The sequence below is a fragment of the Poecile atricapillus genome, chromosome 19 (assembly GCF_030490865.1).
Source record: "Poecile atricapillus isolate bPoeAtr1 chromosome 19, bPoeAtr1.hap1, whole genome shotgun sequence".
NCBI lineage: Eukaryota > Metazoa > Chordata > Aves > Passeriformes > Paridae > Poecile > Poecile atricapillus.
Window position 1 is genome coordinate 11,111,803 of NC_081267.1, and position 25,031 is coordinate 11,136,833.

A 25,031-nucleotide genomic window follows, 5' to 3' on the forward strand; every position below is an offset into this window, starting at 1 on the left:
GCTCCCAACTGGGCAGGGGCTGCACTGGCCCCTGACAGGGCCTGGCTCTGTCCCCTTGGGCTGGGGGAGCTGTCACAGAGCAGGGAGGGTCAGGGGTGGCAGTGGCTGCTCAGGGATGGGTTTGGCCCCTGTCCCTGGAAGGAGCCACTGCCCAAGCAGCTGCGCTGTCCCTGGGCTCTGCTCCTGGCCTTCTGGGCTTTGTTGGGTGGCACAGCCTGTGCCAAGGGACAGCAAGGTGCCTGCAGGCCCCAGCTCTGGGGGAAACAGAGCATCTTGAACACACCCACCATGCTGCCAGCTCAGCAGCACAGCACAGCACAGGCTCTCACTGCCCAATTCTCCCACAGATGCAGCCAGCACCACAACACGTGTTCCCAATTCCCAGAAAGGCATTGGAAGAAGTTTCTGTCAGGGAACACGCTGTTGGCTAGAATTAATGGCAGGCCTGCTTTGTTTGGTGCATTTCTTCGTTTTATGCGGTGTTGGAATCTGGTATGGATGGAAGACAAAACGGTGAGTATTTCATTCATCTTTCCCTCAAACAGCTTCTTTTGAAAGTCTGTTGTAGAATAGAAACATTCCCACTGAGGCTGCTGTGGACCTGTAGGTAGTCAGTGGTTGCCCAAATAACTCTGCTGAGAGTTCTGCTGCTGCCCAGGCCTTTCATTGGCCTCTTAATTGCTGGGCCTTGTCCTGGGGAGCCCGCTGGGGCTGCAGCCAGTGCTGGCTGCCACTGAGGCTGCCTGGCCAAGAGCAGCCCCAGGAGCAGCGGGCAGAGGCAAAGCAAGGTGGGCAGGAGAAAGAGCGGGGACGAGATTGCCCTTGAAAAGCAGACACGCTCTGGGGCCCGCTCCTGGCCAGGGACCCTGCCCAGAGCCATCCCCTGCTCTCCAGGGCCTTGAGGGGCAGCTGTCCAGCTGGGCCAAGCTGTGCCAGCAGCTCCAGCCGTGCTGGGGAGCCTTGGCAGCTCTGGGCCCTGCTGTGCAGGAGGGTCCCTGAGTGCCAGCGGCAGCTGGGGGCCTCAGCCACCTCCTCTCTCCACAGGAGCGCCTCTGCAGCTTCAGATGTCCGGCCAAACCGCTCAGTGTTGTGAAAAACAAGGTTCACATATTTTTCTTATATAATTTAAAGGTTTAATAAAAAGATAATTAGGAGATAAAAATAAAATATATAGATACGGCCGGGTGTCTCTGCATTCAGCCAAGAGAGCACACCTTACTAACAAAGGATTGTCCCTTAAAAACAGAATCTTACTACATATCCATAAATTCTCATGCATATTCATACATTCTTCTTAGGATCTTTGGTGTTCTTCTGTTTAGTTTTCTCTTGCCCCCTTCCCAATAGATCAATCTTCTTGGCACCAACGAGATTTACATTCCCTGATAACAGAAATGCAATAAATTCCTCCCCCAGAGTTCTGGTCACTGCTGTCTTCATCTGGATAAGAGAGTTTATGAATGTAGGGGGTGTCTCCAGATATCTTTTGCAGTCTTTGGGTTATACAAACAAAAGCAGTTTTTATTTTCATACTATGCCATAGCCTAATACATATGTATTATACCACTATTTCTAAGTTTCATCAATAACAGAAATAAAGAAAACTATATTAATACAACAAAATTTTCCATTCTTATGCACGTAACATTCATTTTAATATTCATGAAAAGCCAACAATATAATATGTATCTATAACAAAACTCCCCTTTTATTCTTTGTAAATCATTTGGCTTGAGAAATAAAAATTTTTTTGTTTGTCTGTTTGTTTATCTGCATGTTTTTGGATTACACAGTTAATTAGCTGAATAAAACAGAGAATACAAAAAAATTAAACCAGCTATAACACACAAAGGGAAGAAGTTCAACTTTTTCCACTATCCTATTACAAATAGATTAGCTTACTAACTGCTTTTTAGCATTGGGTCTCATTTTTGAACTGGTACATGTGCTATTTTTCTGACATCTTTGACTATATCTAGAACAGCATCTCCATTGTCATCTATTTTGAAACAACAATCTGATGTATTAAATTTTCTACAAACACTTCTTTCTTCAGCTAGCAAATAGTTTAAAGTTAACTTATTTTGATATATTGCAGCTCTGCTTTGATGTTGCTGAGTGAATATTAATTCTATTACTCGAGCAATTTTATTTGTTATTACTTCTACAACTGCTTGGAGTCTTATGATGCGATTTAGCATATAAATTTGGGTTCAATAGTTTCAACTTCCATCTTGTGCCCAAGAAGCTAGCCCATATGTTTCCATTATGTGTTCAGGGGCCATTCCTCATCTCCCCATTTTTGAGGTGCTTTAAACTATTCCCTTTTATTTCTTTCTAGGTCCTCATAAACCAGCACTTCCAGTTGATTTCCGTCTGGTCCTGGCAAAAGGAAAAATCTTGGTTGAATCATTCTCAGAGTACAACTCCCTTTCCATTGTGAAGGGAGCTTTGGGTATGCCCTTTTCCTACATATCCAAAATAAGCCATATGGTGCTTTCTAATAGTCATTTTTCTGTTCATTTATATTTCCCCAAAATTTGCATATTTCTGGGATTCCAGAGTAAGGATTTTTCCCTGTACCATTTCATTGGGAGAATCTGGTTCTATTATCATATACACAATTCTTTTCTTTTACTTTTCTTTGGGTCTAATAGAGTTGGTTTCTCTGGAACTTACTATGTAGAAGTTCTATTACTAATTTTATACTTTTTACGGGGAGTATTTCTCACTTCATTAAGAAATTTTCTCTATTCAATTGCTGTTTGACCCTTGCATACAGGCCCTGACATGAGGTTAAAACAGGTCTAGGTTGCTGTGTTGGCTTTATCTTTTTACTTACCACTTGCTCTCTTACCAAATCTTGCTTCTTTTCCCTGGCAGCAACTGTGAAGCAAATTAATTTTTCTCTTTTCAGGCAATTGTTTTTCAATCTGATACCCTTTGTTCTTAGATGGTCTGTGATCTAGTATTTTTTTCTTTATGTATACAAATACCTAACTTGGATGGGTTATAGCAGTGACTATTGATATTGGTGTGGGTAATAAGAAAGGAAACCTGGTCTCTTTCCATGTAAAGCTTTTGATAGCATTTGTAACATGGCTTTGCTGGCGTCCCAAAAGGGAAAAGGATAAGTGACAGAAGAAGGAATAATAGGGGTCCAGTATGGCTTACACCCCCACACACTCTGCCTATGAGGTTGCAGCTCACAGCAGGTGTTTTATATTCTTCTCGGTGGCAGGTTGTAGTGGCCAATCTGGTCTTGCCCCCTGTTTCCTGGTCACTTTCTCTTTTTTAATGTCTAAGCAAATCTCTTTTGACACCTTTTAACAGTCTCCCACCATTCCTCAGGTATTTCTCACTTAACAGGCACTAGTAATTTCTTATCTGCAAAGCAAAAGTTATTATTTAAGTTATTCTTAATAGATTTGGCACACACTTCCTGCAATGAGAGGCTTAACTTTGTGAACTACAATACTTATTTTTCCCCAATTTAAACACTTATATTTAATCCAGCTAACATGTCTCATATTGGGATGATTTAGACAAGGTGTTTGATGTGGCATGGATGGAAGTTGTGATTCTCCACCCTCCTTTATACAAATCACAGGCAAAAACAAAATTATATGAGGATCTCCCGATCAAAACAGCCTCAATCCTCCTGTTTGGAGTGGGAGTATTCCTCCCCAAGGTGGATATCAAAGGTGTCTCAGAATTTGTCCAGGCAGGACTTAAAACTACTGATACAGGCTTGGTCTTACTTCCCAGTTAGGCGTGATTCTTAGCTCATCCCTTGGATCATTTGGACTGTCTCAGTTCATTACCACCCAGTCTCTGCTCAAGAGTCCATTTGGTATCACTCAGTTTGGGTGTTATAGTCCAGTCCTCAGGTCTTATGATCTTACTGGTGTGAATCCAACTTCACTCTTTGGTCCAGATTGCCTCGCTGCCTTAAGTTATCAGTAGTACCTGAAAGGGATTTCTTAGCAACACAGGGAAAGTGAAAACAACACATCAGAATTTTCCATCAGTATTCTTTAAAACTTTTGGGTTAAACAAAATTTTAACAGTAAACATAGGAGCCAATCTCTTTCTGTGAGTTTGAGTTAAACAAGAAAGGCTAGGTTAGTCTTGACTTAAGATAAGTCACATTTATTACTTTTTTACTCTCTGGTTAATATTTACTTGTTTAGCTTCACAAACTTCTTCTAACAGTTCCTTAAAACAAAAACCTCTTTTTTTCTAACAACAAGAGTAAAAGAAAGAAAGGAAGAAAAAGAAATCTTGCTTTAAGAAATTAAACACCTTGACGAGGTTTTCAGAACTTAGCGAGAAAGATTACTTTTGCTTTGGTCTTATCATCTACTGGTTTGTTCCTGGGTTTTTGTTTTGATTTTTTTCCCATTCACAGCAGTTCCTCAGGCTGTCTCTTGCTTCTCTCCCCACCTGCTGCCACAGCTCTGGGCCGAGCAGGCTCTATTCAGCAGCTCGCTCTGCAGGGGGCCCATAGGCTGCTATCTGCATGCAGACCCTGGGGGCAAAGCCTGTGCTCCATCTCTCCCTGCTGCGCCGTCCCTCCACACACAGGACTGGCATGTTCAAACACACTCAGCTCCCACCACAGCTGAGGGCCAGCACCCAGGGTCCACAGTACTCCAGTCTGGTGCTCCTCTGCTGGGCTAGCTCGCTCCTCAGTGGCAAACCTCATCCAGCACCGCTGCCTGGCCAGAGAGCGCTTCTGGCAACCCTGCGCCCCTCGAGACCCCAGTACAGACACAGTGGGTCCTGCTCCAGCAGCACCCCTCACGAACCGTGTGGTAGTGCACCGCGCCCCGCACCCTTCACATTGGGTGGGAGAGGACCGGGAACCGCCGCGCTGGGCCCTGCCGGCTGCCACTCACATGGACCGGGACTGGGTCCTGCTACAACCGCTTTACATAAAAGCGGCTAAACAACTCCTAAACCTAGCAGCTCCTAACCCGGTGCTCCCAGATGCTCCTGACATCCCCCCTCTCTGGCACAATTCTCACCTCTAATCGCATTTGAAAGCTCTTCTCCCCACAAGCCAATGCTCGCTCCCGGAGCCAACAAGACATTTCTCACTCTCCTTCTAATTTCCACAGCTCTAATTAAAGGGATCACAAACCTCTCTCTCTCTGCTACCCTCACCGCACCACTCCACACCACATCTCTCCAGAATCTCCACTACACAAATTCTTCTGCCTCAGAATCAACTACAAATTCTAACACTTCCTTTTGGGGACCCTCCCCAAAGCCATCAAAGGCCCTAGACACAACTCACACTCAATGCAGAGCAGATGAGCCCTGCAGAGAGACCGGAGAGACCAGTCAGCTATCCAGCTACCTTTACCAACTTAAACAAATCAGCAGCTACTATTTCTGCTCCTTCAAACAGATGCTCAGTTAAGTTCTTTCTTCACTTTTCCCCAGGATGCATTTTTTTTAAATCCTTTTAAGCTCTTTTCCAAACTTTACTGCTCTTCCTGAAATCTGAAATCTGAAATTTTAAACATAAACACAGCTTACTGCTGCAAACGCTTACCACACAATCACACAGGGAATTGTGTTAGGACTTAATAAAACAAAAGCTATAACTACAGGGTGCCCCCCACTCCTCCTTAACTGCAGTTTACGCTACACACCAGCACCACTCTGCATTCTACTTGCACATCTGGCTCAGAAAGAGCTCCCTGATAGTCTCACGCCAGTCCTCAACCTCTCACCACAACACAAACAACCTAATACAGTCCACTTCCTTCCAAACAAACCAAAATCAACTTTTAAATTAGCAACTACACATTTATTTACTCACATTTGCTCACATCTATTTAACTCACTCTCACTCATTTTTACTCAAAGCTAAACAACAATAAAATACTTTTTATTTTCAAGTTATTAACATTTTCCCATGGGTATTATAAGTGTTACAAATAAAAATCACAATGTTCAAATTACATGTTCTTGTTCCAATCCCAGTTTAGGTCCCTGGATAAGGGGTTTGGTGTTATAAGTCCCAAAAGGGTTCACTGTTAAGAAGTTCGTACTTGTTTTATCCTTGCATTTGTACCCCCACCCCCTATTCCCTTCCAACCCGTCGGGTAATTTAGCTGCTGCTACCCAGGACGAACTTCCACATTGCCCATAAAGACTTGCACACGGGTGCATATTAAAATCATATTACCACCTGGGAGCAGAGACAGCCCTGGACAACGAGCCACTCTCAAGAAACATCTGGAGGACCACACTGTGGAGGCAGTGGGGACCTGGGGAGACTGGGTGCACCAATCTCAGTCCCGCAAGCTGGTTGCCATGACCTGGGCAGGACTTGAGAGGGAAGACACCCCTGGATTTTCAAGCCTAAGACAGTCTCTGGGTGATCCTGGCGAGGATAGAGGCTCCAGTCCTGCCGACAGTGGATGACAACAGGCCTGCGTGGTCCTCCTCCTCGACGTCGACCACAGGGAGCAGCAGCGGCGGCACGCACCCCGAATCCCCCCATCTCTAGGCCTAGTTCTCTCTAATAAAGGCTTGTTAAAGGGAGCAGAAGGTCTCCTGGCCCTTTAATTTACATCAACTGGGGGCTCGTCCGGGATCTGCCACGCCCACGAGGACCAGGAGGGACTGGCCATTCACCCCGGACCCTTCGTGGGATCGCTGGAGACTCCTGGACCGTAGGACAGCCTTAGAGGGAGTCAATGCCAAGGAACACCAGACTGGGTGAGAACCTTTGGTGGCGGGATCGGGAGGTGTGCGAGTGAGTGTGTGAGACAGGGGCCAGCAGCCTGGACCCCTGAAGTGAGTGGGACCCCCCAGTACCACGGTTCTGGACTCTGGCGAGGGGGCGGGCCGGGAACGGGGGGAAGTGAATGAGGCCCAAATAGGGTCCAGAGGAACGTGTGGAGTCATCTCCCAGGGGGTTTTGAAGGGCAGCGTGAAAGCGACCCCCAACAACTAAAAGATCCCCTCGAAAGTGCCGGGACAGAGGGAGGGAGAATCTGGAACGCTAGGAACCGAATCCCGGGATAAGGCAACAGGGAGGAAACGAAGTCAGGGGCCTGTACAGGACAGAAAGGACTTCACAGTTTCTGCTTGGACCTGGCCTTTAGGTCAAGACCCAGGGTGTTGGAAGGGTATAGTGCTTAACCGGTTGGGATCAAATCCTGGCATCTTGAGTAAAGAGGGATAAGGGTGTGGGGAAGAGATTAGCTCGTTAGGACCCCCACCAGACTCCCTACGGGGATAAGGGTAGAGGGAAGGGGCTAACAAGGGGAGGCCCCACGAGTACCTTACCAAACTCCCCGCATTTTGTTAATTCAAGCAGGAAGGTTTTCCCCTTTCATTGGTTAGACGTGTCGCCTCTGACGTTGGGTGGAGATAGTTCAGTTACAAGAATTAAAAATAACTCTTGAGGTGGCATTTTCTCCTAAGTTTTCTGTGTTATTTAGAGTATTAGTTAACAGAAAGATTTATGTTTCCTCTGGTGTTGGGCTGAGGTGATTAACTGACGGTAGTACTCAGATTCCGGCAGAGAGGCAATTGTGCTCATGCTTTTTAGTGACTTAGGCAAAGACTTTAGGGACTTAGGGCAGAGAGGAGCAAGTTTCAGATTCCAATTTTGCTTTCTAGTATAAGATGACTTGTTTTCGGTTGTAAGCTCCAGTATGACAAGGGGTAGTATTTTTTTTTTTTTGCAGTTGAGTTCTCAGAGATCGAAGTTGGGTGTTAGCCATTGTTTTGCCCGTCAGTATTCTTCTGTTTGTGTAGGGGCATGTTAATATATTTTGTGCTAAAACCCACTGTTAGAGGAATGGGACAGTGTGCAGGTAGACAGAACCCTCCAAAGAGGAGAAACAAAAAGGTAATTCCTCCCAATAGCCCCCTTGGAAAGATGTTAGATAAATGGGAAGACAATGAGGTCACCAAGGGGCTTGATAAAATCAAGATGATCTACTATTGCATGGACGATGGCCAAAATTGGAGCTAGAGTGGCTGTGGTTCAGCTCTCAAGATGCGTGGATGTGTATGCAACTTAAACAACACCTAAGAAATCAGCCTGAGCCTGATGAGGAACAATTGGTGTATGCAGATTGCTGGGGGTGCGAGAGCATAGGGGACAAAACTGTAAAGATCTGTAAATTTGAGAAAACAAAGGATGAGGGAGCTGATCAAAAGAAGGAACCACGGAGAGAGCAGTGGGACCCCCTCGACCATTTACCTCCCCCTTCCTACCCTGTACCTCCCCTAGAGCCTCTAGCCCCAATGTCAAGAATAGAATCCCTTCCCTTTCAAGTTTCCATACCGTCCTCTCCCCCTCTTTCTCAATTTTCCGCCCCCTTACTACTTCCACCCCTTCAACCCTCTATTCCTCTCTCTCCTCCGGCTTCCCAGGTCCCAATCCCCCTATCACCTCCACAATCCCCTACATCCTTTCCATCATCCCAGATCCCTATTCCCCTACCACCCCCACCCCCACAGAATCCTACCCTTCCATCATCTTCCATGGCCCAAGACCCTCCTCCCTCACTTTCTCCATCTTCCCAGACTCCTGTTTCTCCACCTCCTACTTCAGGACAAGCCTGAACTCCTTCACCACTTTCATCCCAACCCCCAACCTCTAACTCTATCTCTCACGCCATCCAGAGTCCCCTGAGCTCATTGGTCTTCACCCCGTTAGTCCAGAAATCACACGGGATGTCCCCCCAGACCCTGAATCCCTCAATCTTCTCCGAACACCCGCTTACTAACATTGTCACCCCCTTACTTCCCACAACCCAGCCAATAGTTACATCCCCCTCACCAGGGAATGTCTGTACTAGTGGGTCACAGATACTCCAGGGCTCAAGCCAGCTTCAAGATGAGACTCAGGATGAGGGCCCGTATTGTAATACTAGGTCCAGGACCCTCTGTGCAGACCGGTTATTCCCCTTGCGAGAGGTACCAATGGGAGGAGTGTTCGGTGAGGTAGGTTACGTGAACGCCCCTCTAACCTCCTCGGAAGTGAGAGGATTTAAGAAATGGGTAATTTAATTGAAGATCCAGTCGGGTTGGCCCAACAGGTAGATCAGTTCCTGGGGCCCAATATTTATACCTGGGGAGAGCTGACCTCTATCTTGAAAATTTTATTTAGTCTAGAGGAAGTCAAGCTAATTAGAACTGCGGGCATGAAGATCTGGGACAGGGAAGATCAGGCAGGGCCCCCAGCTGATCGGAAGCTACCAATAGATGATCCGGGCTGGAACCCTAATCAGGCCCAGGACAGAAGGAGCACGGAGGAATATCAGACCCTGATGATCTGGGGGATCAAGGAATCAGTACCAAAAGGGAGTAATACTAAAATGGCCTTTGACTCAATGCAGGAAAAAGATGAGACCCCTGCTGCTTGGTTGAACAGGTTAAAGAAAAGCTTCCAAGAATATTCTAACATAGATCCAGAAAGCCAGGACGGGCAGGTTTTGTTGAAGGTACAGTTTGTATCAGAGGCATGGCCTGATATTAGAAGGAAATTGGAAAAAATTGAGGACTGGCAGGAGAAAGGGATTAATGACCTATTAAAAGAGGCGTTACGGGTATATCTACGGAGAGAGGAGGAAAAGGCGAAGAATAAGGCTAAGATGATGATTGCTGTAGCACGGGAAGGATTAGGAACAAATGGAGGGGTGGTAGAAAGGAAAGAGAGCCCAAAACCGTCAGTAATAAGGCCACAGGAAAAACCCAGTATACCGCTGTGGCGAATTAAACCAAGACTCTATGAGGATAGAAGGTGCTATTATTGCGGGGAGGTGGGATACCTCAGAAAGGATTGTGGGAAGGCCAGCTTTGATGATGCAATAGCCAGGGAACAGGAAGCCTTGGAAAGATTGCTGAAAGGCAAGGACTAGGGGTGTCAGGGGCTCTATACTCTGGGGGACCCAATGTATCACCTCACAGAGCCCCTGGTAAATTTTGAAGTGGGCCCCCATTACCAAGATTTTGAGTTCCTAGTTGATATTGGTGCCGACCAAGTATTAATGAAATCCCATCTGGAGTGATAATAGGGTCAAAAACTTGTGAGGTTGTTGGAGCAGGAGGAAGGCCCTTCACGGTCCACGTGCTTGAAGGAGTGGAGATCCGAGGAAATTCCCAGTTTTGTCGGGTGGACTTGGTTTACCTCCCAGACTTGGAGAGTAATTTACTAGGGAGGGATTTACAAATCCAACTAGGAGTTGGCATTATCCCAGAAAAAGGGAGAATGGTGGTAAAGATGCTCAGATTAACTGAGGTTGACCTAGGACAGATCAACGCAGAGGTATGGGCAGAAGAAGGGAAACGTGGATTCATTAACATGACCCCCATACAGGTGGAAACCCGAGAAGGACCTCCTATAAAGGTAAAACAGTATCCCTTATCATTAGAGAGTAGGAAAGGGTTAGTGCCTATTATCGAGTCCCTATTAAGGGCAATTAGAAAATTGTATGTCCCCCCATAATACTCCAATCCTCACGGTCAAGAAGGCTGAAAACAAGTATAGACTGGTGCAAGATCTGCGGGAAGTAAACAAAAGAACAGTCACCCAACATGCGGCTGTGCAAAACCCATATACACTCCTAAGTAAAATCCCAAAGAAACACGCATGGTTCACAGCAATCGGCTTAAAAAGATGTGTTTTGGGCTTGTCCTCTGGCAGAGGAGTGTTGTAATTGGTTTGAGTTCGAATGGGAACACCCAGAGGGGAACAGAAAATTACAGCTAAGACAGACACACTTCCCCCAGCGATTCTGTGAATCACCGAATCTCTTTGGACAAGCCTTAGAAAAAATGTTGGAACCATTTACCCGTGAGGATGATGTGCAGATCTTGCAGTATGTGGATGATGTCTTAATATCTGGAGAGGAACAGGAGTCGTTTGGGCAACCAGCATAAATCTACTAAATCACTTGGCAACAATTGGCTTAAAAGTTTCTAAAAATAAATTACAGTTTGTAGAACCCCACGTAACTTACCTAAGGCATATGATTGGAAACGGTTACAAAAAACTAAGTCCAGAAAGGATTTCTGGGATTGTGTCCATCACAGCTCCAAAGACAAAGAGAGATACCAGGAAAATATTAGGATTATTTGGCTATTGTAAATTATGGCTAGAAAATTACACCCAGAGTGTTAAATTCTTGTACGAGAAGCTGGTATGTCCAGACCCGATAGAATGGACAAAAACGGACGAGATCCAGTTGGAAAATTTAAAGAAACAGCTATCGTCAGCACCAATCCTAGGATTGCCAGATTTAGATAAGGAGTTCCACCTGCTTGTAAACGCGGAGGAGGGGATTGCCTACAGGGTATTAACGCAAGAGTGGGCAGGCTCAAAGAAGCCCATAGCTTACCTCTCAAAACTTTTAGATCCTGTAGCTCGGGGGTGGCTGACCTGTCTCCAGGTAATCGCTGCCACCGCTCTACTGGTTGAGGAAGCCAAAAGCTAACATTCTAAGGAAGAATCAAAGTATATACTCCACATGACATGAAAAGCATATTGAGCCAAGGGGCACACAAATGGCTTTCTGATTCCCAGATCCTAAAATATGGAATTGTATTGATGAATTTGGATAATCTTGAGTTAGCAACCACAGAATTGTTAAATCCGGCACAATTTTTATTGGGGGAACCCATGCCTGGCCTAGAGCACCATTGCCTGAATATTATAAGTCTGCAAACCAAAGTCAGGGAAGACCTAAGAGAGGTTCCTTTGGGTTATGGGGAAGCTCTTTTTACTGATGGGTCCTCGCGGGTAATAGACGGGAAACGAACATCTGGTTACACAATTGCAGCGGTATCTGAAGGTGGGGACATAAGAGTGTTAGAAAAAGGGAAGTTACCAACAAAGTGGTCAGCCCAACTGTGCAAAGTTTATGCATTAAAAAGAGGATTGGAGCTACTTGAAAAGAGGTGTGGGACAATCTACACCGATTCAAAGTATGCTTTTGGAATTGTCCACACCTTTGGCAAAATCTGGGAAGAAAAAGGATACTTGAATTCAAAGGGAAAAGATCTAGCCCATCGAGAATTGATGAAGTCCACCCTAGATGCCCTAATGGCCCCAAGGGAGGTTGCAGTTGTCCATATCAGGGGCCACCAAAAGGGGAATGTGATTGAGGTGGTTGGGAATTGGATTGCTGATTTGGCAGCAAAAGAGGCAGCACAAGGCCCTGGAGAACCCTCACAACTCCTAAAACTTACCAGCACTACAGATAGAAAAGAAGACACCCCAGTAAATACACCCATATTTAGTAAAAAAGAGTTAAAGCTTATAAAAGAATTAAAACTGAAACAAGGACCTCAAGGGGAGTAGGTACTCCAAGACAGGAGGAAATTCCTAAGCAAAGCGTTGGCCCACAGGGTATTGGATGAAATACACAAATTGACGCATTGGGGGACGCAGGATCTATGTGACCACTTCTTGAGGGAGAACATCTGCATAGGAGTTTATGATATAGCAAAGGCCATCACTCAGGGCTGCGTAACGTGTCAAAGGGTAAACCAACGAGTGATGACAAAACCCATACCAGGGGGGAGGGAACTAGCGGAGAGACCCTTCCAAAATGTTCAAATTGATTTCACAGAAATGCCTCTAGGACAGGGATACAAACACCTGCTACTGATCGTAGATCACCTGACCCATTGGCCAGAGGCTTTTCCCACTTGAAATGAAACGGCAAGAGTAGTAGTCAAAATACTTTTGGAACATATTGTCCCCAGGTATGGGTTAATCAATAACATAGACTCGGACCAAGGCCCCCATTTCACTGCCCGTGTCCTCCAGGAAACCACTGAAGCCCTAGGGGTAAAGTGGAGGTTACACACCCCATGGCATCCCCAGAGCTCCGGTTGGGTAGAACGGATGAATAAGACCATTAAAACAACCTTAACCAAGCTGATTCTGGAGACTAAATTAGATTGGATAAAATGTCTCCCTTTGGCTTTGTTGCAAATAAGAACCCGACCTCAAGCAGATTTAGGGGTATCCCCTTATGAAATGCTATTTGGACTCCCCTTCCTAATTACTCCTTACAGCACTGCCCAGTATACTGAAGGGGAAGAAACCTCAAGGAGGTATTTGGAAACTGTTGTTAAAACTTTAGAAAACCTCAGGAAAAAAGGGTATCTGCCCCAGACTCCTCCCTTAGAGGTATACCATATTAACCCTGGGGATTGCATATTGGTAAAATCTTGGGCTAACTCTCCTCTCACTCCAAAGTTTGAAGGATCCTACCAATTTCAACTCACCACACATACAGCTGTGAGAACCTGGGAAAAAGGGTGGACACACATGACTCGAGTTAAAGGACCAGTGGCACCACCAGATGGGGAAGTAAACTCCAAAAAAGATCCCTCTAACTGGACTGTTGTCCCCAACACCAAGGACTTGAAAATAACTTTAAGAAGGAAACCCAGAGACTAAAGTCCCCAGTCAGGAACTGGAATTATAACAGTTGTCCTTAAGTGATCTCTTGGCTGCAACATTTGTGGTTAAGTGTTTCTTTAAAGTTTGTGAGCTAATGTTAAAGTGTTTTCCAGTTGTGGTTAACTTGTAACTATTATTATTATTATTATTATTATTATTATTATTATTATTATTATTTGAAAAAGTAAAAGAACCCCACCCCCTCACCCCCACACCGCCCTGAATAAGGCTCCAATTTCCTAGCCAAGACTATATCCCTCCCTGGGCAGCTTTTCCCAAGACCAAAAACGACAACAGTAAAAAGGAGAAGGACAAAAAAAAATAATAAAGCTGTAAGCCTTGGACCCGGACCCCCAAAAGAGTGTGAGGAAAACCCCAAGAGGCAAGACCAGGGGAGATCAAACACGGTTCCTACTGGACTCCTGGGAGTCATGGACTGGAGGGAGCCTAAAAGGATCATCACAAGGCTCATTGGTAGGTCTAGTGGCAGCAATGCACCTCACCAATGCCATGGAGACATACTCTTGCATGAAATGTTATTATCCCTTGTATGATGGGAAAAATCTAGGGTCCCTGGTAAGGGTCCACACAAATTTGAGTCCTTCTTGTTACAACAAATCACAATTAGAAGAATGCCAAGAAAATGGAAAAACATATTGGATTACCAGAAATACGGCCACTTTTAGAGAACGTCTTTTGGGAGACTGCCCCATGAGGGATACTTGGCTGTGCTTTGAAAAGAACGAACCAGTAAAAGGTGAACCTGATGTGGTAAAGGAGAAAAGAGGGGACATGAGGGTGGGAAATGAAGAATGGGAAAATTTGAGTGGGAAGAACTTGTTCATTGATTTAGTTGAAAAGATCAGCAAGGAATTAAATATAACTCATTGTTGGGTATGTGGGAGTACTAAAATGTCTGATATTTGGCCCTGGGAGGGAATTAGTTTAAAACCTCGAGAAATTTTAAGCATAAAATGAACTGGGGAAGGCCAAAGAACACCAGGGTATAGGAGAAGGGAAAAATGGGAGTTAAAGGCTAAGATAATTGGGGAAGACTGTATTCTATGAACTGGAAAAAGATATAGAACCCCGGTGGGGCGGATGGCATGCAAAAGATATCTTATAACAAAGAATCTAGGAACTAAATGGGCTGCCCAAGAGCCCAACCGATATTGGTCCTTAGAGAAGAGGGAAAAAGGGTGCATTCATCATGAAGGGTATAATCTTTATGAATGTGCAGAAAAAGGGATCAATCCCTTCTGGGGAATTAGAAGCCTATCAAAGCATTGGGAGTACCCCTATGAAGACAGGGAGGGTTTTTGGGAAGCCCCAGATGATTTCTTTTGGATCTGCAGGGATGCAGCTTATACACATCTACCAGGAAACTGGTCAGGTAGCTGCACGATTGGGGTGATAAAGCCAGCTTTCTTCCTGCTCCCAAAAGAAGCTGGCTCAGAGCTTGGAGTACCAGTATATGACAACCTAAAGACACCCCTAAAAAGGAAGAAGAGGAGTGTAATAAGCACAGGAGGGACCCAGAATTGGAAAGGAACGGTCTGGACTCTAGAGGAAATAATAAGAACTTATTGGCCAGCGACCTGGGCCCAGGATGGGTCCTGGGGATATAGGACCCCAACATACATGTTAAACAGAATAATCAGGCTCCAAGCTGTAATTGAAATAACATCGAACAAAACAGCCCTGGCCCTTGACCATATAAGTGACCAGCTCTCCCAGACCCAAACACTGGTGTACCAACTCCGACTGGCAGTAGATTACCTTCTCGCTGATATGGGGGGAATCTGTGGGAAGTTCAACACATCTGAATGCTGCCTAGAAATAGATGATAAAAGTGAAGTAATCTGGAACATTTCTAAAGAGATCAGAAAAATCTCCTACGTAGGGAACCAAGAATGGACGCTGATCCTGAATACTGATTGATGAGATAGTTTCTGGTCCTTTAAGGGCTGGTGGGAAAAGGTGGCATTCATTGGTATAGCAGGACTAGCAGGACTGTTATTTCTTCCCTGCGTCATACTGTGTTTGATCAGAACGATTACCTCAGTAATACAGTCTAGCAGCACGATCTCCAACTCATTAGAAATAACCCAAGAGAAGGGAAAAACTAAGATCCTAATGTTAGAGAGTTCAGAGCGGAAAGAAGAAAAAAGGGTATATGACCAATACCAAAGACTAATGAAATTTCACTACCAGGAACCTGAAACAACAAATTGACGCAGGCTGATGCCTGGTCAAATTAAAAGAGGGGGGGATATTGTTATAAATAAAAATCCCAGTGTTCAAATGATATGTTCCTGTTTCAATCACAGTTTAGGTCCCTGGATAAGGGGTTTGGTGTTATAAGTCCCAAAAGGGTTCACTGTTAAGAAGTTCGTACTTGTTTTATCCTTGCATTTGTACCCCCACCCCCTATTCCCTTCCAACCCGTCGGGTAATTTAGCTGCTGCTACCCAGGACGAACTTCCACATTGCCCATAAAGACTTGCACACGGGTGCATATTAAAATCATATTACCACCTGGGAGCAGAGACAGCCCTGGACAACGAGCCACTCTCAAGAAACATCTGGAGGACCACACTGTGGAGGCAGTGGGGACCTGGGGAGACTGGGTGCACCAGTCTCAGTCCCGCAAGCTGGTTGCCATGACCTGGGCAGGACTTGAGAGGGAAGACACCCCTGGATTTTCGAGCCTAAGACAGTCTCTGGGCGATCCCGGTGAGGATAGAGGCTCCAGTCCTGCTGACAGTGGATGACGACAGGCCTGCGTGGTCCTCCTCCTCGATGTCGACCACAGGGAGCAGCAGCGGTGGCACGCACCCCGAACCCCCCATCTCTAGGCCTAGTTCTCTCTAATAAAGGCTTGTTAAAGGGAGCAGAAGGTCTCCTGGCCCTTTAATTTCCTACAATAAAGATTGTTATTTTCTTATTTTTTATTTTCTTTAGTATGTAAATATAGGATATGTTACAATGGACAGACTCCCAGGAGCTTTCTTTTGCTGCCCATGGTGCACAGGGCATAGGGGAAGAGAGGGAAAAGGGTGGTCGTGCTCAGCAAGCTTCCCAGGCATGCAGTGGTGCAGGGAGGATGGCCAGAAGCCCCTTGGCCTTTGGTGGTTGTGCTGAAGCCACAACCTCTGCCTCAGCCAGGAAGCACCATCTGTGTCCTCCTGCCCGTGTGTGGCTGCCTGGGTTGCTGGGGCAGATCCTAAGGGGCCAGGCTTGTAGGAAGCCCTGAGGAGCTGGATGTCAGAGGCCATAAGCTGCCCCCAGGCACCCGCCTTGTTCCTGAAACTCGTCTTCTCTGGTGCTTTCCAGGAATTTCCCTCAGCAGACGGTTAGAAGGAGGCCCTCTGTAATCAGGCGTGTAACCCTGGTCCTGGCATTAGAGAGCTGTGGGGCTGGGCGTGTGCCCTCCCTGTCCTCGGGATTGGAGCCCATCAGCCCTACGCCGTGAGCTCAACTGCCTGGGTGTTGAGTCTTGTTCTTCTTGCAGTGTGGGACACCAAGCTCTGTGGCTTTAGGTACGAGTGAGTGAGAAGAACATCAACTTTGAGCCCAAGAGGAGCCACAGTAAGGCCCTCTGGGCAAAGCATATTCCTGGCATTCCCAGGGCAGGGATACATGAGAGTGTGGTGGGCAACTTCAGGGTGCCACGGCTGGTTTGTGCTGGGCGACCTCCCTGTGTGCAGGGCTGGGTCTCTGCTTTGCTGTTCCTGGCCTTTTGCCATTGTGCTCCTTTGGCTGTCTGGAGAGAGGGGCAGCCCTATAAGGAAGGTGAAAGCCCCTGTCACCAAAACCTCAGGGTGGAAATGCAGCTCTCCTGGCCCTCATGCAGCTTTCCTGGCCCTCAGCCCTCACTGTAAGCAGGGCAGAGCTTTTTCCCCAGCCCCTGTGGCTTTCTGCCTGCTGCTGGCCCCTGGGGCTGTCCTCAGGGTGAGTGAGTTACTGAGGGGATGGCTGGTGCCCCTGGATTTGCTGACGGGACGTGTGGGTTACTGAGGGAAAGGTGGGTGCTGCAAGTGATGCTCAGGGGACGTGAGCCACTGAGCTGATACTAGGTTCTCAGAAGAGATATCCAGTTGAAAGGAATGAGAGAGATTTCTCTTTACAAACAAACTGTGGGTAAAGCTAGGTTCTGAGAGATGGAAGAAGCAATGCGTGGAACCATCAGATCCATAGGATAAGAAAAAGGGGGGGGGGGGTGTATGCATTAAAAGGGGGTCTGTATTAGGTGATTTGGGAAGCCTGTACCTCTCAAATACCTCCACCAATGGGTAAAGAGAGTGGGAAACGCGGCCAGGAAATTAGGAAAAAAAGGAGTCTGCATCCACTAAAAATTTGAGAGACCCCAGGGGAATGCCCCATGGCCTTTCCCTTTATTCAAATAAAGTAACAAGACTCCTGTGTCTTCGTTTTGGATATAAACCTCTGGTGTTTGTGGATTAATTTTCCTGACATAAGTGCCTCATGCATCACTGAGGGAAGGCGGATGCCCCGTGTGTTGCCGAGGTGTCATGAAGGTCTCTGAAAGGCATGCAGGTGTCCTGCATGCCACTCTGGGGCCATGAGAGTCACTGAGGGTGGCAGGTGCTCAGGATTCCACTGAGGTGACATGGGGGTCACTCTGCAGAGGTGGGTGTCTGTCGAGTCTCTCAGGGTACCTCGGAGTCACTGAGGGAACGTGGCCATCACTTGAGGGGGAGACGGGCATGCCGCGTGTGGCTGAGCAGACATGCCGATCCCTGAAGGCACCCGAGGGCCGCTGAGGGGACGTGGCCGCTCCCTGAGGAACCCGGGAGGGGCGGGCGCGTCCCCACTGCGCAGCCGCCGCCGCCGCCGCCGCTCCCGGCCGCAGGGGGCGTTTCCCGCCCAGGCGCGGGCGGCCCCGCCCCGCCGGTCCCCTCAGCCGCGGGGCGGGAGCTCTTCAGCCCACGCAGGCACAGATCTCTGCTTATTTCTTTATTTTACTGTAATAAAAGTGCTTTATCTCACCCTGCTGGCCATTCTCTGTCTTATCCTCTTCCCTGTCCCAGTGGGAAAGAGAGTGACAGAGTGACAGAGTGGGCACCTGGCACCCAACCAGGGTCGACCCACTACAGTCATTTTGGCACCTGAATGTGTGGCGATATAAAGTTGGTGAAATGGACTATAGCAGGAACCTCGAGGGGCCGGGCTGGAACAGCAGAGAAGTGCAGGCCTGGGGTGGCAAACAGTTTAACAATGAGCCCGAAGCTGTGGCAGGAGCAGCATGGGGCTGGGCAGACCCAGAGATGTCGAGCTAAAAGCGGAATAAAAATCCAGATCAGCAGCAGAAACAGCAGGGGCTGGGCAGGCCTGGAAGGAGAAATAAGGTGGAGGGGGGGATTGTTTCGGGTGTCCCCTGGCTGTCACCTATGTAATGCCCTGGCAACAGCAGAAGCAGCTGCTGGGCTTCCGCAAGCAGCTGTGAAACGCTCCCTTTCAAGGGTGGTTGGGGTCCTGGTTTTCCCCTGAGGCACCCAAGCAGATGGTGAGGATCCCTCCCAGAGTGATCAGGTATTGAAAGGACCCAGTTACATGGCTACACTTGTGAGCAGAGGCTCACCCACACTAAACAGACACAGTGATGGAAAAGTTCCACAATAGCAGTGGTTCCTCAGGGCAGCAGCAGTCCAACACCAAAACCTCAACCATTTGCCCTTTGAGCCGTGTCCCCCAGCTAAGAGACAGCCACAACCCCACCACCTGTCCATCCTCCCCCAGGCATGACTCCCAAATGCTCCTTTCCCTTGGCTGACTCCTTAGTGTGGGATGTAAGAGGTCTCAGCCACGTCTTGTTTCTTCATGACCTGTATTTTGCCCCTGGACAACCGCTCCCTTCACAGAGTCTTTCTTCCAGATGGGAAGCAATTCCCTAAAGAATCCAAAGCAAAAGAAGCGCCTCTACCTTGCAGTATTGAGATAAAATTAAATGCTAAAAAATAGTTAAAGTATAGAATAAGAAAAAAATTTCTTAGCTTATAATGGCCCAGCTCCTTATCAAATTCAGGGATCACTAAATTTCTAGCTAAATATGATCTAACTAATTTTCAACATGTAAACAAGACAGCCAGTCCTGTCCTGCTGGGTCCCAGCAGTGCCTCGCAGCAGTCCTGCATCCACGTCAGGATGCTGGACAACACACGGCTGTCCTGGAAACAGAGGCAGCTGACTTGAAGTTTGTGCAGGTACCCAAAGGTCAAGCCCAGCAGTGTTCCCTCAGGATTTAGCAGTCCTGAGTGATCTCCCCTGAGGTCGCCCACTCCTTGTGGCACCAGTTGGTTTCCTGTGGAATGTTCTACCTGCCCCAAGAGTAAAGAGGGAGCTGGAGAAAGAGCTTGCCAGGCTGCTCTGGATCCTTTACCAGCAGGTCTGGTTAAGGGGAGAAGTCCAAGCTGAGCTCAAATGTGTAAATGGAAGAGCCGTGCACAGGAAGGGTCAGTGGGAAGGATGATCCAGGAACCATTGGCCTGGCAGCCTGAGCTTGCTACTGTAGAAGGCCTTGGAGCAGATCCTGCTGAGTGCCATCCCATGGCATGTGCAGGGAGCCAGGGGGTCTGCTGGAGGGTGGGAAAGCTCTGTGGTGGGATGGGAACAGGTAGGGGTCCTGGTGAGGTGTTGAGGAGTTCTGTGAGCGTGTTTTGGGGGTGTTGGTGCGGGTGGGTGTGTTGGGGAAGAAGTTGTCTGGAAGTGAGATGTCTAGGCTGGAATTTGAGTCAGTTTGATGGGAGCATCCATGGTTTGGCTCAGCTTTGGTTATGGAGGACATAAGGAATATCTGTGACTTTTCCTGTTAGTGGTCCTGGTTCTCATGCAAAAAAAGAAGAGGGGAGAGCTGTAATTTACTGGCCACCTAGATGTCTGTACCAGGGGGAGGATTAGCCTTTTTGCAATCTACTCAATCGTTTGGACTACTTTTGTAATACTGAGTGGACTGTCATTCCTTGAGAGCTTTAATCCTTCAGAGAATTAGGATATTATCATCCCTCCATAGAAAACCAAAGGTTTGCAAACCAAAGAATGGCCTTTTTTTAGCCTCTGTGTAGTGTTATATTTTGTAAAGTGACTCTCAATGGATGATGTTAAGGCAAAGGACTTGCTGCTTTGAGATGGGAAGCAAACTTGCAACTCTTTCACATTCTCTGGCCATTCCAATTAATTGGTGAAGTCTGCAACTTGTAGGAAATTCTTGAGTTGAGCAATGAGGAAGTAAAGCTCTTGTGAATTGAGGGTTCTAAAATGCCTGATCCTTCTGCGCCTTCCCAACAAAGATGTTTTTGAGCTGCAGGAAATGACTTCAATGGGAAAATAATTCCCACATGTAATTAATCTGACCAAGACTAAGCATTGCCAGCAATAGCTCCAGGAGCTCCAGCCAAGACCCCTGCAGGAAGGAGCCCAGCCCCCAATGGACGTGGGCTTTGTCTGCTCTCTGGCACAGAAGCCCCCCAGGGTCACAGGTCTCTGGGGCAGGAGAAGGGCACCAGCACTGCCAGGGCTCGGGTGGGGTGGCAGGTCTGTGTCGGTGGGGACTCTGCCACACCTGCTGATTTCAGTGCTGCCAGGACCCTGTACAGATTCTGTGACAGGCCCCGTGCCCTTCCTACTGTGGCTGCGTCAGCAGCCCTGGGGGCTCCTTCTGCTGCCCTGAGCCTGCAGAGCAGGGCAGCGTTTGCTGATGGTTTGAGGCGCTCCTAAAGATCCTGTCATGCTGTCTTAGACACTTTGGGCAAGGGATTCCTTCCAACCTGGGCCACTTAGGGGGGGATGGGGGTGGAACCAGGGCAGGTGGCAGTGTGTGCAAGGGCCCTTTGTGACATATGGTCACCATGGAATGGAAAGGGACAGGGTGTCCAAGGGCCCTTTGTGACACGTGGTGACATAGGAGCTGGCGGTGACAGGGCCACACCACAGTGCCCAGTGCACGCGACGGGACAGGACGCGGCAGAGCGGTGCTGTGAGGAGCCCCCGCACAGCGCGCTCGTTTGTGTCTGACCCGGAGCTTTTCCAAGGCGTTACTCGTACAGGTGACCTCGTGGCAAGACTGCGGGCCTTGGTGGCCCGTGGCTTTCCCGAGGCTTTTCTTTTGCAGGTGCCTGCGGGGCAAGACTGCGGGACTTGGTGGCCCATGGCCTTCCCAAGACTTTTCTTTTGCAGGTGCCTTCAAGGCCAGACTCCGGTACTTGGTGACCTGGAGCTTTTCTGAGACATCTCCCATCCTTCTGACCTCTGTCCTCAAGGTGAGACTGTGGGACCTGGTGACCACAGTCATTTACGAGGAGTCTCCAGTCATTGTGGCAGGAGCCCTCGAGACCCGACTGCAGGACCTGCTGTCCTGTAGCCTTCCTGAGGCTTCTCTCTCGCAGGTGCCTTCAAGGCACAACTGCACAGTTTGTTTTCTCAGAGATTTCCCAAGGCATCTCTCTTTAAGGTGCCTTCGAGGCCAGATTGTGTAATGGCGGGCAGATTCCTCAACCTGTTCAAAGTGTTCAGGGGGAACAGAAAGACAGACCCTGGAGCTGCCCCAGCACAACAGCCGGAAGAGGCAGAGCAGCTCCAACCACTGCAGGATGGTGAGTGGCAGAACTGGGCCACAGGGCTGATGGCTGCAGCCAGCTAGGCCCCATCCCATCCCATCCCATCCCATCCCGTCCCGTCCCGTCCCGTCCCGTCCCGTCCCGTCCCGTCCCGTCCCGTTCCGTCCCGTCCCGTCCCATCCCATGTGGACATGCCAAAGGACAGGACAGAATAGGGGCTGGGGTGACCCCTGGCAGTGGCTGTACTCCATCCCCTGAGCCACCTCAGGGCTGTCCCTGCCTGGGGAGTGCAGGGCTGGGCTGTGTTCTCTGGCCTCTCCCGCAGCCCCTCAGCTCTGGCTGCTCTTTTCCAGATGCAGCCATGGACGGGACACAAGAGCAGGAGCCTGCCCGTGGCCGCTTCTGCAGAACGCTGAAGGTACCTGCAGCCATCCCCACTTGGGCTGGGCCTGCTGGCACTGCTCAGCCCAGCAGTGGAGCTTGGAGCACTCCATGGAACATGCCTCTCTTCCCTGAGCTTTAGCCTGATCTGCCACCAGAGGACTCACACCGGAGATCGGCCCTATCAGTGTGGGGAATGTGGGATGACCTTCAGCCAGAGGTCCCAACTGACCATCCACCAGATGATCCACACTGGGGAGAGGCCCTACGAGTGGGGAAGCCCCAGTGTTTCAAAGGCACATGAGTGCCAGCCCTCAGGAAGCCAAGGCCAACCAGACTTGTCAGTCCTGCCAGCTTTTGTCTGGAAGCTATCCATGGATATAGGGAATTCTGGAGGCAGATTCCCAGTTCTGGCCATGGGTACCTACTTGAGATGGAATTTTTTTTTCCGAGGGAAGAAAAGCCCATGGTCCCAGTGTTTCAAAGGCAGATGAGAAGCAGCCCCTGGTTGGCCAAGGCAGCCAGATCTGTCTCTCCTGGCAGATTTCATATGGCAACAATCTTTGCATTTATGGAAATTTGGAGGAGGAATCCCAATTCTGGCCATGGGCCCCTGGAGGAGAAGGACAGTTCTCTCACAGAGGAAGGAAAGCCCAGAGCCCCAGTGCTTCAGGGGCAGGTGAGAAGCAGCCCTCGACATGCCAAGGTCAGCTGGACCTGTCATGTGGTCCCCAGGAGGCCCAGCCAGCCAGAGCTGTTTCATGTTCCCTTGGTTTTGTGGGACCACACAGTTCCGCACTGGCCCCACGGTTCCGTGAGGTTCTGTAGTGTCACCATGGTGTCCTTGGACCCGCATTGTCACAACTGACCCATGGTTCCATGAGGTTCTGTAGTGTCACCATGTCAGCGCCTGGATGAGATTGATATCCTGGGACACCTTGGGTGTTGGAGTCTGAGATACAGTGTGTGTGCCCTTGTTTCTAATACTTAGTTCTAAGATCCAAAGAAACACTGAATTTCATATAGCATGAAATTCATGAGCATGTTTTCATGATGATACATGAGAACAAATGTTAAAGTTAGATTGAAAAAGTGTAAGTGTGTAGATTAGAAAGTTTCTTAAATCACTGGGTGAAAAAGTAATTTAGAGAGCAAAAGACAAGATGAAGGATTTAGGGTGTTGTCTCTTGTCTTTCTTCTTTCTTCTTCATGTTCTTCTCCTAGGGGTTTTTGGGTAGTAGTAAGTGATTGGATAAAAAATGCCACAGGGCAGCGCACAGGTGTTGGGTCATTGGGTCACTAAGAAAAATAATTTAGTTGGCACCTGTTAATTGGGTAAATGGACATATAAAAGACCTTGAAAAGAATCTTTGTTAGCCATTTTAGCCGTTTTCTATCATAGTGCACATAGCTCCTTGTACCTTGTAATGCTGATAAGAAAAGAATAAACAACTGAGACCGAATAAGAGAAAACTGCCTCCATCTCATCAATCTTCAGTTCAAAGGGAAAAAGAACCTAATCCAAAAGTCCTTAACGGGACCCTTGGGATGCCCAGAATGCCCATGTGGGGTCAGGGGCGGGTCAGGCCTTGGTGTGTGGTGGGAAAGAGCCCCACCCCCAGCCCTGGCAGAGCTGTCAATCACAGAGCAGAGGCTCTGTTAACCCAGCCTTGATTGGCCAAGCTGTCAATCAATCACACACTGGTGGTGCCTACCCAGACTCTGATTGGCCAAGCAACTGGAAGTCCCATCCAAGGGTCAGGCCTATGAAGGCCCAGGGGCTGAAAAGATGGAGCCCGAGGTCAGCCCATGGTCTGGATCCTGTATTCTCCTGGGGTCCCTCCGTTAGCGACACTGGAACCCGAGCAGTTGGTGCCTATATGTGTGTCTTGCTTTAGATCTTCTGTCTTTCTGTTCTTCTCTATTTCTTCTCCTTCTAATCCTACTTACCTGGAACATTTTTGGGTATCTTAACATCATAAGGATTAAAGGCTTTTAGGTTAAATGGGCTCAGCTAACAAAGTTATAGCTATGATTAAAAGATTTTTGTTGAATTAGAGTTGTATTAAACCCTTTGCCAAAGTTCCTTGATTGTCTATATTTTGCCAGTACAATTTTGTGTCATTTTGACCTCTTAGCTCAGTTGGTCAGGGCATGGTGCCAGAATCACTAAGGTTGTGAGTTCAGTCATTGTATGGGCCATTCACTTAAGAGCTGAACTTAATGATCCTTGTGGGTCCCTTCCTACCAAGAATATTCTTTGTATCTGTCCACAATGAGAATATCTGGTTGGTGTTATCTTGAAAACTTCAAGTTATGCAGGTTTGGAGAAGAGGAAGTCAGGAGAAGAGAGAGAGGGACAGAGATCCACAGTCAGCCTTGGATCCAGCACCATCTCAGCTGCTGGGAGCTCTAGGGCCGTGGCACTTGTCAGTGTCACACCCGTGTCACAGCCTCATCTGCTCTGCTCCCTCTCCCAGCTGGGGTTTTTGGGGTGCCAGGGACTTGACACCCACTTTGGGGCTGGAGCAGAGGCTGCAGTGGCTGGGCTGGGGCAGTGACTGTCCCACCTAGGCAGAACTTGCTCTGCCCCCAAACACACCCAGGAGATGTCTGGGGCC

The 25,031-nt window shown here is 48.1% G+C and overlaps 1 pseudogene; it reads right to left on the minus strand.

Moving 5' to 3' along the window:
• The window catches only part of LOC131586381 (uncharacterized), a 655,697-nt pseudogene that overhangs the window by 626,052 nt on the left and 4,614 nt on the right, over positions 1–25,031 (minus strand).